General features: G+C 46.1%; 1 protein-coding gene across 2 annotated transcripts in view; it reads left to right on the top strand.

Moving 5' to 3' along the window:
• Positions 1-3,183: 3,183 nt before the first annotated feature.
• SCAP (SREBP cleavage activating protein) overlaps positions 3,184-7,582 on the top strand; it is a 100,923-nt gene continuing 96,524 nt past the window's right edge. For both annotated transcript variants that reach the window (XM_055076722.2, XM_050188346.3), the window contains exon 1: positions 3,184-3,446. The gene's annotated coding sequence lies outside the window, so the exon portion shown is untranslated. The remainder of the gene's footprint in view (positions 3,447-7,582) is intronic.

Below are 7,582 nucleotides of genomic sequence, written 5' to 3'. Positions count from 1 at the left end.
CCGATGGCTTAAGTCGAAGCCCCTAACGTGGGAATCAGCCTCAAAATTGCTTGTTACTGATGTTTTTCTTCCTGAGGCAGGATTTTTAACCTATTGCTTTCGTGTAGTGTTTCAAAGTGATGATGTGCTTTCTAGTGCAATTTTCCGATTTGTGGACGCGTTCTGAGTGCTGCTAAACTACTGTAAGGAACTAGGCAGCAGTATAAAAGGGGAAAGAGCCTGGCAGGGCTTAGTGAGGGTTGTGCCGTGCTTGCTGACTGAGCGGTTGACTTTCGGCGTAGTTTTTACGCTTGCCGGAAACGAGAACAAAAATGTCAACTCTCCCGAAGTCACTTTGCAGTGTCCTGTGTGAACCTGAACGTGAGAACGAGGCCTTCTCTGTGCGCTGCGCTCAAGAAACGCCAAAGGACGCCCGACTTCGGTTATGAGCATCATCGAGCGACATCCCTCCGGACAGCGGATGCAGTCCCCTGACCATCGGGATCTCCTTCCCCCGGCGGGGCGGTCTGTTACGTTTCGCCTACAACGCGCGGTAATGCCGGCGCGGATGCAACGGACGCCGGGGCTTCGTTCAAAGCGGCGGACATTTTGGCCCGTTCGACGCCGCCGCAACGCCTCCCCGCCAAGCGTGTCCAGGCGTGTTTCAGTGCCACGTGTCTTCGTGTGTGCGTGTGTGTGTGTGTGCCCACGCTTGTCAAAGCGCGGCAGCCGGGGAGCGGAGCTCCCCAAGTGAGGAGCCAGGAGGTCTGTCCGTCGGCGGGTTGGCGATGCGTCACTACACTCGGCTCAACATGTCTCTCGGCTCGACCGTGCGCGCCGTCGCGTGGGCTCATGCTCCGCCGTCGCGTGGGCTCATCCCGTGACCTTCCTTCTGGCCCGCGACGCCGAGAGTATAAGAGCAGCTGCCCCCGGACGCCAGGAGAGAGGCTCCGATTTCTTCTGTTGAGTTACGTGCTCTCCCGTCTCTCCACTTCGGTCGACCTGACCGGCCGCTCTTTTGCGTTGTTAGAATAAACAAGTTGTTCTGTTACCAGTCTTCTCATGCTTTGCCGGGACCTTCGGATGCTTCCAGTGCCCCAGGCCGCCAGGCCAACGCTACCCTTGGGGCTTGCGACCCATTTGCAATAACGGGCGTCAGCACCGAGACCCCAACAGAGCCAAGGATTTTGCACAAAATTGACTAATCAGAGACGCATTTTATATGTGGATCAGAAAAAGGCTTCTTGTATTCCACTCGATATCGGTTAGTGCATAACAGCCAACAAACGCACCCGCGAAAGGCAATCTTAATTTACTGCTAATAATCATTTTCGTTTCAGTGCGATATGGACGCGTTGTTAAAACCTTTTTTTACTAAAGATCGCTCTCAAGTCCACCTTGTTCTGCGCCACCACACATGTTCTTAACAAATTACATGTAAGTCATTACTTGCAATAGATCCCATTTTAATTTTGCAATTTAACGATTACATTTTTTGGTCGTTAACGCTCACTGCAATTCAGTTGCTTTCTTCAGGAATCAATTACATGTAATTTGTTGCTTTATTAGCGAGACAAGCTTTAACAGGTGACTCAATTTTGGCAACCAGAATTTGACGGGAGCTACAGTGGAACGCCCGAGATCGTGCCAAACAGCAGTCAGTTCAGGCAGGCAAACCCTGGATACAATGTACTAGAATATATTCTAGTACACTATACCCTGGAGCTGAATATTTGTTTCCTCAAGTTAACACTCCCCTAGATGTTGACCGACGAATAAAACTGGTGCTCGTATATCTTGAGAGCGACGGCCACTTAAGACATTACGCCAGGGTACCTAGGGACGATTTTTACAGGTTTCCATTGGCCCAACCGGAAACGTCTTGTTCAAGTATGCTGAGTAATAACAATCTTGTGCGCAAGATGTTCGTACGTTACAACACCGCCCTACTTCTCAGCGCGCACATCGAGCAAGTATTCAGTGTCATGATGATGTCTTTACGACAAAAAACAAGGGAAGATGACCGATGGGAGTTTAGAGCGCAGCTAGGCGCCCGTTCCTGCGGCGAGCGTCGGCGTCCCTCGTAGCTGAGCGAATGAGCGCAACGGGTAATGAAAGACGGCGATAGTAAAGAGAGCGTAAGGAGAAAAGCGGAGGAAGCGGAGAAAGCATGAAGCGGAAAGCGAAGGAGTACGGCATGGCGAAAGCATGAGAAGAAAAGCGTAGTGCCGCGCAAGACAGGCTCTGCGGCGACGATGACTACGAGACGGCGCCCGTGTAGCGCGCGTCGTCTGTTCACCGATGACGTCACTGATACCATATATGGAAACAAAGCGCTGCATGCATGAGCGGAAGTCCGTCTTTAGCGGCTGCTGTGAATCGCGCCCACGCGCTGCCTCTCGCGATCTCCCGATTGCCGAGGGAGTCGCGCCACACTTCGCTCTGTTTGCAACGCGCAGCACGAGACAGACTGTCCACGCCAGCCAATATATCGCGAAATGAAAGCACGTATAGAGCTGCTCTCAAATTTCGCTTTAGGGAGCACCCGCCGCGGTGGCTTAGCGGCTACATTTTGCACGAGGTAGCGGTGTCAAATCTCGGCGGCTACGGCCGCATTTCGATGGAGGTGAAATGCTAAAACGCCCATGTCATCCCGTGTTCCGAGCATTGGGGGCACGTTAAAGATTAATCCCGAGCCCCACACTACGGCGTGCCTCATAATGAAATTGTGGTTTTGGAACGTGAAACCCCAGAATTAATTCGCATTAGGGAGAATCGTTGGTGAATTTCTTTAAAAAGTAATTGTTAATGCAAATAAGCAATGCATGAGGCGCTGCTGAGTACGCACTGAATGTGCCAGGCCAGCTCTTTCTATTTGCGGCACATCTGTAAAAGAACGCAAAAGCAATCGATTACGTTTGAATAATTTCTCAATTGCTTTCGTTGGGCCGTAATTGGTAACTGTAATCAAATAAGTAATTATAATCAGTACCTTTATTTTGTAATGTGTACAAGTCTGTGCCCCGGCAATTTATGTATAAATTTATGTAAATATTGTCGTATTTTTTTATCGCAAACGATTGCAGCGCTACAAAATGCGAGACGGTAAACTTACACAACAATTTTCTCAGACGTTGCCGAAGGAAGAACGAACCACTATGTAATATTATTTCGAACTTTTGGCTTCTCTCGCCAGGAGGCGATTCTGAGAAAGTCGTGTGCGTTTCTGCGTGTCCGTCATGTTGTTGGTGTGTTGCTTTCTGCTAATATCGCTGGTAAATCGTTTCGACTTGTTTAGTCACACTAACGTGAACAGACACTGAAGAAGTGTAGACTCGCACTGTTGTTTTGATGTGTGTTTCTAAACGGCGGCGTCCACTGACTTCGAGTGTTGTGCCTTGCGGCGTACATACTCTTGGCGAAGTGAAGCCACGAGCGTCGAGGGAAATCCACACATCGTGAGCGAGGTAGTATGTGTGAAAGATCTTGACGGTGGTTTCAGTGAAGTCAACGTTTTCGCTGGTTACGGCATCTGCTTTTTTGACGAGGCTTCACCTTCACCTTGATCAATCCGCTTTATTATCAGTGGATCGCTTTACGTTTGCGAGAACTCAGAACCCGAGGTTATCGCAGCTGCGCCCCGCGGCAACTAGTTACATCATTCAGCATAATATCATTACCCTGCGTGTGTTCATAGTATAACGCCTGGTGCCGTTGTCAGTTTCGATAATCTCGCGTTGACTGCGGTAAACGGCCGCACTACGGTACGGACGCACACTCAGCGTGGCTTCTGATACGGGAATGACCTGGCTTCAGCGTATTACTCGGGTCGTAATTTACATGAAATATGTGTATGGTTGGAAAACGTTTAGCGAATGCGACAAACACCGGTTCAAACAGCAGGGATCTGTGCACTAGTCTGCGCTGCATGAGTAGCTTGTCAGCAAACTGCGGCGGTCACAATTATATTTGGAAATTACCCCATTACCTTTGCTCCGGCATGCATATCGGTACAAAAGCCCACGTTTGGTACTGTTTGCAGCGATTGAAAGTTGCGCTGATTGCACGCAAGCTTAAGTTTAACTTGAATTTTTGATGGGTGAATTGCTTATGATTTTGTGCGCTTCCTTGTGCGGTTAATAGAGTTGAAGGCGGCAGCGCAGTCCATCGGTATACCACGGTCGTTTCTACACGCGCGAAAAATGTTACGAGTGGAAATAATCCTAGCCTTCGTGAGTTACTGGTAGGTGCGACAAACCCTCAGAATCAAGTTGCACGGTTGCCTGGACGACAAGATCACCGCTCGCACTGTCGTTTTCGGCGGCGTTCACTTCAGTTTCTTTTTTATTGTGCGAGCTACCGTGCAGACGACGCCGTTCCGTACTTTCACGCGAGCCGGCAAGGATGTGCTGGTAACGCCGAGCCGTTGGAGCAAACCCTTTGTTCCCGCGCGAGCAAAACCGACAACCTTCTCAAATCTCACGACGCGATGCGAGACCTGTGTCGGCGCTGGCAGGACGCCTCTGCCGCCGGTCTAGCATCGTCGCAGTGTCGGGTCTGCCTGCGCTGTTACCGTCGCCGTCGAGGTTTCGTTCACAGACAGCATGGGGAGAGACTTGTTCCTGCACCTGAAGCCAAGATTACAACAGCAAGTCGGAAGCGGTATTCTTACTATTGGTGCGAACAAAGTGCCGCACTCAGTATTTTATGTAAATTTGCCTATTCATTAAGTAATTAGCCTTTTGCCTGCTTGTGAGGACGTATTTATAAGGAATTGCATGGATGCAGTCACATTATAATGCGCTTGTAGTTAGCTTGTAGTCTAATGCATACCATGAATCGGAGCCCATTTTTTCCCGTACTGGCGCCATGTAAAATGTACATCTACAGGGGTCATAGCCTGTTGCAGTGCAGAGGGTGATACAGGAGACAGAAGGAAGCCTGTGAGCACGGAAAATGATGTTTAATAGGTATATTGTCGAGTTGTAGATTCACAAGTCAAGACTATGTTGAAAACTGCAGTAAGAATTTAATGGCTGAAACACTTCAGAAATGACTGCTACAAAGGTGCATCAAGCAAATTAAGCACCTGGTTACATTTGCTGAACTTCCCAAAGCGGCACTATTACCTTCATTCCTCTCTCTTCATGAGCGACACCTTTGTGTCATTGCTGTCACTTGTGATTGCTCGTGACTTCAGGAGCATCTGATTTGCTTATGCACTCACCTACCTCATTGTATGTTTCACGTCAATGACACGATATCTGGGACAGTCGCTTGTCAGCAGTAAGTACAGCTGCCATTCATTGCATGGCAGGCTGACTGCAGGACTGCAAGCTGTGCCCCTTTTGAAAAGCTCGACTGTGGTCAAGGACTATTTCACATCTGTTTCTTTCACTCAATTGTCTTCCGTAACCCCATTCAGCGTTGTACTGTGACTTCAGAGGCAGACCATATTGCCATTAGCTTTTCGAGGATATTACTCTGAGCATGCTCATTGCCTGTAGCAGTAGAAGTAAACACAAATTGTTGGTAGGTGGATCTACTATCAGTGTTAGTGGTCAGATTGCATACTTGTCAACTGCATTGACAAAACAGACATTAGCTTTCCATTATAATTATTGCGAACCACTGCAGTACATGTAGTGTTCTAAGAAGGGAAAGATTACTCAAAATGATTGGTTAGTAATATGGCTTTGCAGCTCTAGATCTAGTGAACAAATACCTAAGAATGTGGACAAGAGGACAGGTGCCTTAGATCATTTGGAGCATTGTGCGCATTATGTGGGAGATGTGCGTTCAGCTCTCACCTGTGGCACGTTATCTATTCTTCCACTTTTTCCCTTTTCCTTACTATTTCTACTCTTCAATTGAAATCACACCTGTGCTTCTCTTGGCTTCTTTATTTGCTTTATGTGCTTGTCACTAACAAAACTCAAGCCCCTTGGTTCCCCTTCTTGTTCGTTGGTCATAAATGTGTTTTGAGAGACTTCATTGCAGGTGAAATAGGTTTCCTTTATTTTCCATAGCTTGGATTGGTGTGACTAGCATCTATTGCTGATAGTAATAGTAATATTCCAGGAGTAGGACTCCGCTTTCCTTCTTCTTTCTTTTTGAAGTTCAATGTAGAAAAATAAACTTGGTACCATGGTTGGGTTTTAGGAAATGGTAGTCCTTTGCTCATGGATGAAGTTCTGCAAGCATTATCTCCTGAGGCACCATAACACATTCATCTTTGGTTGTTTAGTTGGCAAAGTAAATTATAGCAGAGATTATCTGTAGCCTTTACAAAGTAGTAAATTGGAAGGCTAACTTGCAGCTTACTTTCATGGCACGTTACCATCATCCTACTTTTTTGTTAGCAATGTACAGGTAGGCAGCCCTGTATACATGCCTCACCAGCATGAGACTTGCAGTAATGTATACATGAACATTTTTATTAGCACAGCGTTGGTGCTTGCATTAATTCATATGTCAGTTTAGATTTTTCACTAAGACCCTAACTGAAACTTTCACCCACACTTGTACCTTCTTAGTGTTTCCATATGGAAATGTCCTTGCTCTTCTGCACAGGTAATTCTGATGAGCTTACAGAAAATTTAATCCATCTGGCTTTCCAAATCATGCACACTGTCAAATTAATTCTAGCCTGATAATAATTTTTTGCTGTGTGAGCGTCAGTTTATGCTGTGCAATATTTTTACTTCTCTTTGTCGCTTCTCTGTGCAACTTCATCTGAAACAAAATGCCGACATGGTGTGCGTACAGTGTTTGTCAAAGCTGATTTTCTTCGCCGTGTTTATGAGCCTCTTCTAGTCTTGTTTGTTGAATTTCTGTTGCACTAATAACTTGCACTTAGGTAATCTGGATACAGCTCTTGCACATACATGTTTGCATCTTGCATTGCTTGTATACTGTATAAGCTTTAAGAATAGTGGAGGCAACAGTTATCAGGCATTCTACTGAGTTTTTCACGTAAAGATCACTATTGTGTATGACATTAATCTCATAGATATCTAAAGGGCTTGTAGGTTTGAAATTTTCTTCAGTTATATAAAAAAACTTGCCTCTAGCTGACAAAATACCAGCAAGGTATCTGATCTTTATACACTTCTGAAGTTCTTTCTTTTGGTTTTTAATAGGATACAATAACTCCGGTCACAAGTTATATTAAGGTAGCTCATCCTTTTGTACTTCCTGGTTGTTCCTCTTTTCCCAATGAAATTTAACAGACCTCCTTATATTATATATTCTAAAGGAAACTATTTATGGGCATCTTAATGCACTACATAAATGTTGCTGCAACACCTTGTAGAAAACTTAATTTCTTGGCACGTCATGGCTATTTATGGTTGTGCAGCACAGGAAATGTGCATGCTGGCACTTGCATTGAAATTGTTTCAAACATCTGACGTGATACAAAGATGTAAATGGAGAAAAAGAAAACGGCTACGCTTGCTACCTCCATCATTGCGTGAACTGCTGGCTATTTCTTTTTTCATTTTTGTGTTACGTAGTGCATGGCACATCTTCCATCTCAAATGCTCTGGAAGCTTACATCCAAATTGCTATGCGTGAGTTTGGGCCTGTTAGGGCCACTGTG

Source organism: Dermacentor andersoni, chromosome 2, assembly GCF_023375885.2.
Source record: "Dermacentor andersoni chromosome 2, qqDerAnde1_hic_scaffold, whole genome shotgun sequence".
Classification (NCBI taxonomy): Eukaryota; Metazoa; Arthropoda; class Arachnida; order Ixodida; family Ixodidae; genus Dermacentor; species Dermacentor andersoni.
This window is presented reverse-complemented; position numbering and strand designations above follow the sequence as displayed.